The 7208-nt window shown below is 41.9% G+C and overlaps 1 long non-coding RNA gene across 3 annotated transcripts; it reads right to left on the reverse strand.

Moving 5' to 3' along the window:
• Positions 1-2725: 2725 nt before the first annotated feature.
• Positions 2726-7132, reverse strand: LOC109894108 (uncharacterized). Of its 3 annotated transcripts, XR_002255843.2 has the most exons (5): positions 6818-7079; positions 6132-6193; positions 5833-5967; positions 3580-3706; positions 2726-3458 (listed from the first exon to the last, which is right to left on the reverse strand). It is a non-coding gene; the product is annotated as an uncharacterized LOC109894108 (long non-coding RNA). The 3 variants fall into 3 exon arrangements; XR_002255842.2 differs by having other exon boundaries at positions 3580-5967; positions 6818-7132; XR_002255844.2 differs by lacking the exon at positions 5833-5967 and having other exon boundaries at positions 6818-7002.
• Between the last annotated feature and the right edge of the window lie 76 nt (positions 7133-7208).

Below are 7208 nucleotides of genomic sequence, written 5' to 3' on the forward strand. Positions count from 1 at the left end.
ATGACAAATTTGAACTGCAAAGCATAACATGCTTACCCCAGGTAGTCGTTAATTCGCGTTGGAGACAGGGCTTGGTTGATAGATGAGATCTAACTAGGTGGTAACGTTAACTAACAATGGCCAATTGTGTGGTTTTTCACACTCAAATAACCTCCATTATGGAGGTGCTAGCGAATGCAGCCGTGGCAGAGACTTGTAAACGACGACTATGCAGTGTTTCGTCTGGAAATAACTCAAAAGACAAAAAGAAAACAGGGCATTGCGGAGGAAACTACAGCTACTGGAACTGAAGGTGTCACGGGAGCGCGTCCTCGCCATTCGTCCCAGTAGTGTCAAGATCTTCGACCGATACAGAGGAATGGCAAGAGGTACCGTTTTTAACCACATTGGGTTAAACACTTCGTCAGTTTTTGGATTGTATGAAATAGTTCCCCTGATTACTTAGCTATCTTGCACAAATACATCATCATGTTCTTGATGTACTGCATGTCCTATGACTAACTCATTGAAAACAATGATGCAAATCAACTCATGTCACATGCACCGAATACAACAGGCTGTAGACTTTACAGTGAACTGCTTACTTATGAGCCATTTCCCAACGATGCAGTTAAAGTAAATAGTAGCACAATATAACAATAACGAGGCTATATATGCATGTGACATATCAATCAATAAATAGAATATCAAAAAGTTATTTAAAGTGTTACCTTACATCCTTCTAGACAGTGTCAATGGTGTATAATATACCATTTGAGCATTGACAGTAGCTAACCTAATCAACTCTTTTCCACCAATCACTCTCAGGTGAAGGACATCTCACTGGAAGCCACAGAAGCTTTGTGAAGCCAACAGGACACAATAGATGGAGAGAGAACCAACCAATCACTCTTGATGAGGGGAACGGAACCTCAACCCAGCATGTTATCATGATAGAGGTTAGTGTAATAGTGTTGCATAAAATATTAACGTTACTTTGTAAATAAAATGTGTCAGGTTTAAATCAGTAAGGCTCCCCCTCAGTTATTCACTTGATTACATTGTCATTTATCTGCCATAGGGGAGCTAGTGAGACTTCCTTACGACACCGATAATAACCTCTTCTCTTCTTGTCAGTCTGCAGATGCAGAGGCTGCAGGTCCTGGGGTCAAGCAGGAGAGGACTAAAGGAGAGAAGGAACCACAGCACATGGGAGACATCCAGACTGGAGTGCCCCCTGAAGCCATGGAGGACCCCACCTCCACCCCAGCACCATCCATGACCCGACCCAGCATCACGGAGGTCAGTGGAACGCCGAATGCCGTCCTCAAGTCAGAGACAGACACGGAGACGTTAACTGCAACACACAGGCTCTTACACACAGGATCTGACCACAGCTCAGACCCAGAGATTTGGGCTGGGGCCATTGGGCTGTCATTCTCCCTGTTCAGAATACTTGCCAGTATTTCACCAGAGCAAGAGGACGGTTCATTCCTGTGGAGGCGGTGATGGTGACACGTTAGACGCTGGTGTTGATGTTCCGTCTTGTTCTTACGCTACAGAGATGGACCCTGACAACATGTCCATGGGTTTAGACACACAGGCTGATCTGTCAAGAGGGGGACTGGAACCATTATACTAGTAGTGTATACTCTGGGAGGTTATAGTCATAGATGAAGTCAAAGTGGATGGAGACTCTCCTCTGACCTTGAACGCAGACAAGACTCACTTAGGGGAAGGACACTCACAAGGCAGAGATTTCTTAGATTACAGGGAAAGCTTAGAGACAAATCCAAATGTTGCGGCCCACTCCCCTTTACACACGCTCAGGGATCGTGACCCAGTGTCCACGTTGATGGGGCCTTCCGATTCACAGGGCTGCGTCCTTTTGGATCAGGTATTGAACTCAAAGGGCCAAGGGGAGGGGAGGGGGAGCAACATCAGGCAATAGTAAAGAGAAACGGTTCCTCTGCATGTTCTATAACAAAGGCTTTGGCTGCCTCCAGAAGGTGGAGATCCACCAAAGGGTCCCCACAGGGGTGAAACCCTTCAGCTGTTCCCAGTGTCACATGCGTTTTGCTGAGGCTGGCAATCTGAAGAGGCACTAGAGGGTCCACACAGGGGAGAAACCCTTCAGCTGTACCCAGTGTCATATGCGCTTCTCCCACTCATCCAGCATGAAGAGGCACCGGAGGGTCCACACAGGGGAGAAATATTAAAGCTGCCCCGAGTGTAAGAAAGGTTTTCCCATCAGAACTACCTGAAGATGCACCTTCAGGTCCACATGGGTGAAAGGCTGTTCACCTCCTAAGCAAAGTGGGAAGAGGTTCTCAGAGGAGATACCTCAGGATACACCAGCAGAAAAAAATTCCACTAAATAACTTCCGGACATTTTAGATCAAACCCTGCATTAAAGACAAAGATACATTTTCAGTATTGTCCGCAGAAAAGATCCACAGATGCATTTGGAATGACGAGAGTGACAGATTTCAGTGTTGAATATTCTTGGGTAGAATATTGCATCCAGACATTGTGATATATAAGGCATATTTTAAGCCTAAAGTCTGTTACATATTGTGTAGGCTATATGATGTATATTACTTCCATTTAACTACTGTACTTCATTTTTTCCCCCAAGACAATTGTAATGAGAAAATGATTGCAGTTTATAAAGTTTAGGGCTGTCCCCGACAAAAAAGAAAGAAAAGTTAGTTGACCGAGAGTCGTCTGTTCTTTTGACAATCGATTGGTAGACATTTTTTACATAATTTTTTTTATACATAGTGTTTTAATAAAATCAACTGTATGATTGTGTGATGATTTAAAGGAGAATTACACCTGTTGATTTGGCCTTGTTTTTTGGCTTGCTCCTCAAGAAATGCTGGTGGCCATGACAGAAGCCAAACCTGAGTTGGCTTGGGGGTGTGGTTTGATGCAGGTGTTTGTTTGTCCTTGCCACCACCAAAACACACCCATCTGTCAGAACCTTGCCCACAACTGTTTCCCCCCACTCAGTTACAACAAACACACCTCCTGCAGGTTGAGCTCAATAACTACAGGCAGATATAGAGAAGCTTTGAATAGATCAGCAGCCTGAAGAGTAACATGAGATGAATGTAATTGCTAAATTTATGTATATATTCTGAACTAAGTGTTTTGCTAACTTTCAGATGTAGTCACAGGTCCATGTAGAATAAACAACACTTCACATAATATTATAATATATAATAATTCCTGTGTGGTGTCCTGTTCACAACAGCAGTTCCCTGATCCTGGTGCAGAATAACACAGGGTTTCTCCCTCCACATCTTGTCTGATCCTTTATTTTTTATTGAATTAAATGGTAAAAGTTGTCTTGTAAAATGTTACTGCCGAGTGCCAGGTCTTTCTCCATTCAGAGACATCAGTATCAAGCCCGCCTGTCAGTCTGGACTTCACATCATCTTCCAAGTCTCCATGTGCTGCCTCCATACATGTTTCTATGAACACATACATACATACTCACTGTTCTATTACCACTGGCCATTACAAGGATAGATAGTACCTGTTTGTGTATCTTAGATATTGTGTTGAAGTTTGAACAAGTCAGACTAAACCTACCTTATTCTGTTCTCCCTATTGACAACTGTTGGTGAGCAGGCAAAAGGTGAGGCTGGAGGTGAGGTCTTTTCTACAGCTCCATTGATGGGCATAGCAGCATAGAGCAGCTCCTGGCCCCTCAAAGGTACTGGTGGGTCACACACACACAGAGCACTGATTACATTATCAATGGTGGTTCTAAATAGCCTGGTCCTGGTGGAACCAACCGGATCGCTTCGTTCACCTTTCTACTTCACTGCAGATATCATCAAATGTGAAGTGAAATAGAATGGTAAAAAAAGATCAGGCTGGATCCACCAGGCTAGGTTATGTCCTGGACATTATATGCAACAAATAATGTCAGTTTAAATAAAATGTTTCATAATTGGGGTTATTTTTACATTATGATGAGCCTGTGAAAGCTGTTGCCGTCGACAGGTGAAGATTACTGGCCAGGTACTTGCCAACATGCTAGCTATATTTTAAAGACTTGTTACTGACTTTGAACACTTGTCAAACTACCTCACTGCCTGTTCATTGATTATTTGGTGACTGAAAAACTTAAGGTACATGTGGCTCACTGAAATGAGCCGCACTGAAATGTAAGCAGTGGGGTTAATGTCTTCCCCCTCTCTGCCATTTTCCTCAGGTTGAAGCACATCCCTAACACCCAGACATATGTCAAGAACTTGGGAACCTCCTAACCACCAGGATAATCATCTTGTTTAGGGGGTTTATTCACATGGTTAGATAGAGAATAACCTGGGTGGATCTATTTATATCATGCAGAATTGTAGCTAAACTTGTAACTTGGGAAGCTCATTCAATAATACAGATGTGGGTGATTTCTGGGCAAGGGACTGAACTGTGTACAAGTGTTTGTTCAATTTAGACCACAATTAGTTGAATGAGGTGTTAGTGAAGTGCTGGAATAAAAACCTGTACACTCCTGTGTAAAGAACCTATGGCTGTCATGACTTCAACTGCATAAATACAGTTGCCATTTTATTTTGTTAATCTATGCAGGTTTGTCATATGATTTCCAGGAGCCTGGTGGAGATGGATACAACCATACTCCAAGGCATGCCATTTCCCTGCAACCAGCAGGAACATGGAGCACTCCATGTAAGTCATGCATGCATACACATCGATACCTTATGCACCATAAACCTGTCAACTCCTGGAGTAACTCCCTGTCAGAGAGACTGATTAGAGGGTTTTGCCAGAGGCCCTGGGCCAATGGGAGGTCAGGCATGAGGGCTTAGGGGTCAGACGGAGTGAGAGTGAAGTTACAGACATGAAGATACAACTTGAACCACAGAGTAAGGCTACCTTCAAACCTAAATACATGAAATGCTTATCTGTTTGGTGGGGTAAAATGCTGTTTTACGTTTGTAATTGGTTGATGGATAGTCTTTGGAACTTTTCTGACGGACAGCACAACACAAGTCTAGCCCCCCCCCCCGTCTTTTACGCATAATTTGTGTGATTGGAAGGCACCCTTATAACCCTCAATCGTCAATGTCAACTCTCTTACTGTACTCACTCAAACTAATGCACTCGCCTCCCTCTAAAAAAAGTCTCCCAGACTTTTATAAAAACTAAAGATGTCCATCTCCCATCCCCAGGGGAGTCTGCTGGGCCATGGAACTCTGACAACATGGTGGTAGGTATCAGCAGAAAGTTGCATCCTTCCTCAGGGAAATATCAAGGCTTAAAAATGGTCAAATTTGGGGGAGGGATGACCACCAAATGCAATCAAGTTTTGTATAAACTACTCATGTTCATTTAAAAAAAATACAAAACCACAACTGTTTCAGCCTGGTCTTCTCATTTTGACGAACTACTATACTACAAACTACTACTTAAACATCTGACAACATGCAGACTTTATCCATCAAGACTGCACTTCTGATTCAAAGAGGTCTAAAAATCAATGCAAGTCTGAAAAAAGTATTATTCATATATAAAATATATCACACAGGTGTGCCAACTAAAATATAGATATCCCAGACAAGCCTGACGAATAGGACAAATAGGCTGTGTTTACAGGCAGCCCAAGTCTGACACTTTTTTCTCCCACCAATTGGTCTTTTGATCAATCAGCTCTGAAAAATGAACCAATGTGAAAAGATCTGTGATTGGTCAAAAGACCAATTAGTGGAAAAAATATCAGAATTGGGCTGCCTGTAAACACAGCCAGAGGCAAGTGAATATAAGTCTGTTCATGTATTCGTATAAGTTTGTAAGAATTTGAGTGGTTACATAAAGTACATGTTAAATGGCTATAAGACTTAATAAGGAGACTCTTGCTGTAATCAAAGGGAAGGTACTGCTGAAGGCCCCTGTATTGTCAGGCAGCTTGAAGCATATGTCACCATCCGGGCCCTTGTCACAGCAGGCTGAGGCCTGACAGGGAGATGACAATAAATACATTATTTACCTTGCATCACCAAAGCCGTGTTAGCATTTAGTGCACATGTTTCTGAACAAACCAACCATTTGGTTAGTGTCATTTATATAAATGGGCAATTCAAATTCAATATCTGGTTCATAAGCATTGACTGTAATACCTCTAGGGTCCTGTGGTGGTCTGGCAGCATGCTGCTTTCTAGTGGTCTTACTCCCGCTCCACCTGAAATGCAATAACAAAAACATGAAAAACAATAAGCCCAGTCAGTAAATTGGCTAATTAAACACTCATGTAATGTGCACACCAGCCAAATGATACTCAACCAATACAGCCGACTAGTCTATTTGCAGTGAAATTGGGAGGGGCACTTTTTCAGTCACCCATTAATCAATAAACAGGCAGTGGAATTAAGTAGTTTGACAAGTGTTCAAAAGTAACGTCTTTAAATTATAGCTAGCAAATATCGTTTTTATTTTCTAGAAACCTAGCTAACATTAGCTACACTTCATTGATGATGGTAGGAGTTAGCTAGCTTTTCCCCAGTACATTCAATTTAACTAGATAGCTAGTTAAGTAAGTAATGGCATGTATATCAACTTTACCAATCAGCTGGTTAACTAGCAAATATATTCGGTTTCCCCTCGCATTTAAAGCTGCATGATAAAGTTTGTCATAGTAAAGCTAGGATGAATGTCAGAAGCCAGATAACTAACCCTAGCGGCTGTCAATGCAATGGCTAGTCTGGAGTTCGTCTGAAATGTACCATTTTATTTCACATGATAAGCAAACTGTCATGCATTTTCACAGCAACAACAAAAAAATCGATGTACACATATAAACTATTACCTTCGAATAGATCATTTTTGTTTTATTTACTCTCTTGTTCAAGTGGGTAGCTATTTCCTGAGATTGGTTAGGCGGCTGTGGTTTTGGCAAAGGGAACTGATTGGTCAGGAGTAAAAGGTCCTGTCCCCAGAGCTTGCGAAATCTCTTTCTTCAAATTTACAAATCTCTTTAGCGTGTCAACAGTAACAGAACGCGCAGATTAAAAAACTGCAAGTGTATTTTTGATTCACAGCAGAATATTCATTCTCGTAAAAGGATTTGTAATCATTCTGAAAAATAAATTATGCTTACAAATCTTGCTCCTCAAGCAAAGGGGAGGCTAATGACATCACATTTGACCATCAGGCCAACTATTGAGCAGTTGTCTAAAAAACACTATTTTTCTCAAAAC

The sequence above is a fragment of the Oncorhynchus kisutch genome, linkage group LG7, assembly GCF_002021735.2.
Source record: "Oncorhynchus kisutch isolate 150728-3 linkage group LG7, Okis_V2, whole genome shotgun sequence".
NCBI lineage: Eukaryota > Metazoa > Chordata > Actinopteri > Salmoniformes > Salmonidae > Oncorhynchus > Oncorhynchus kisutch.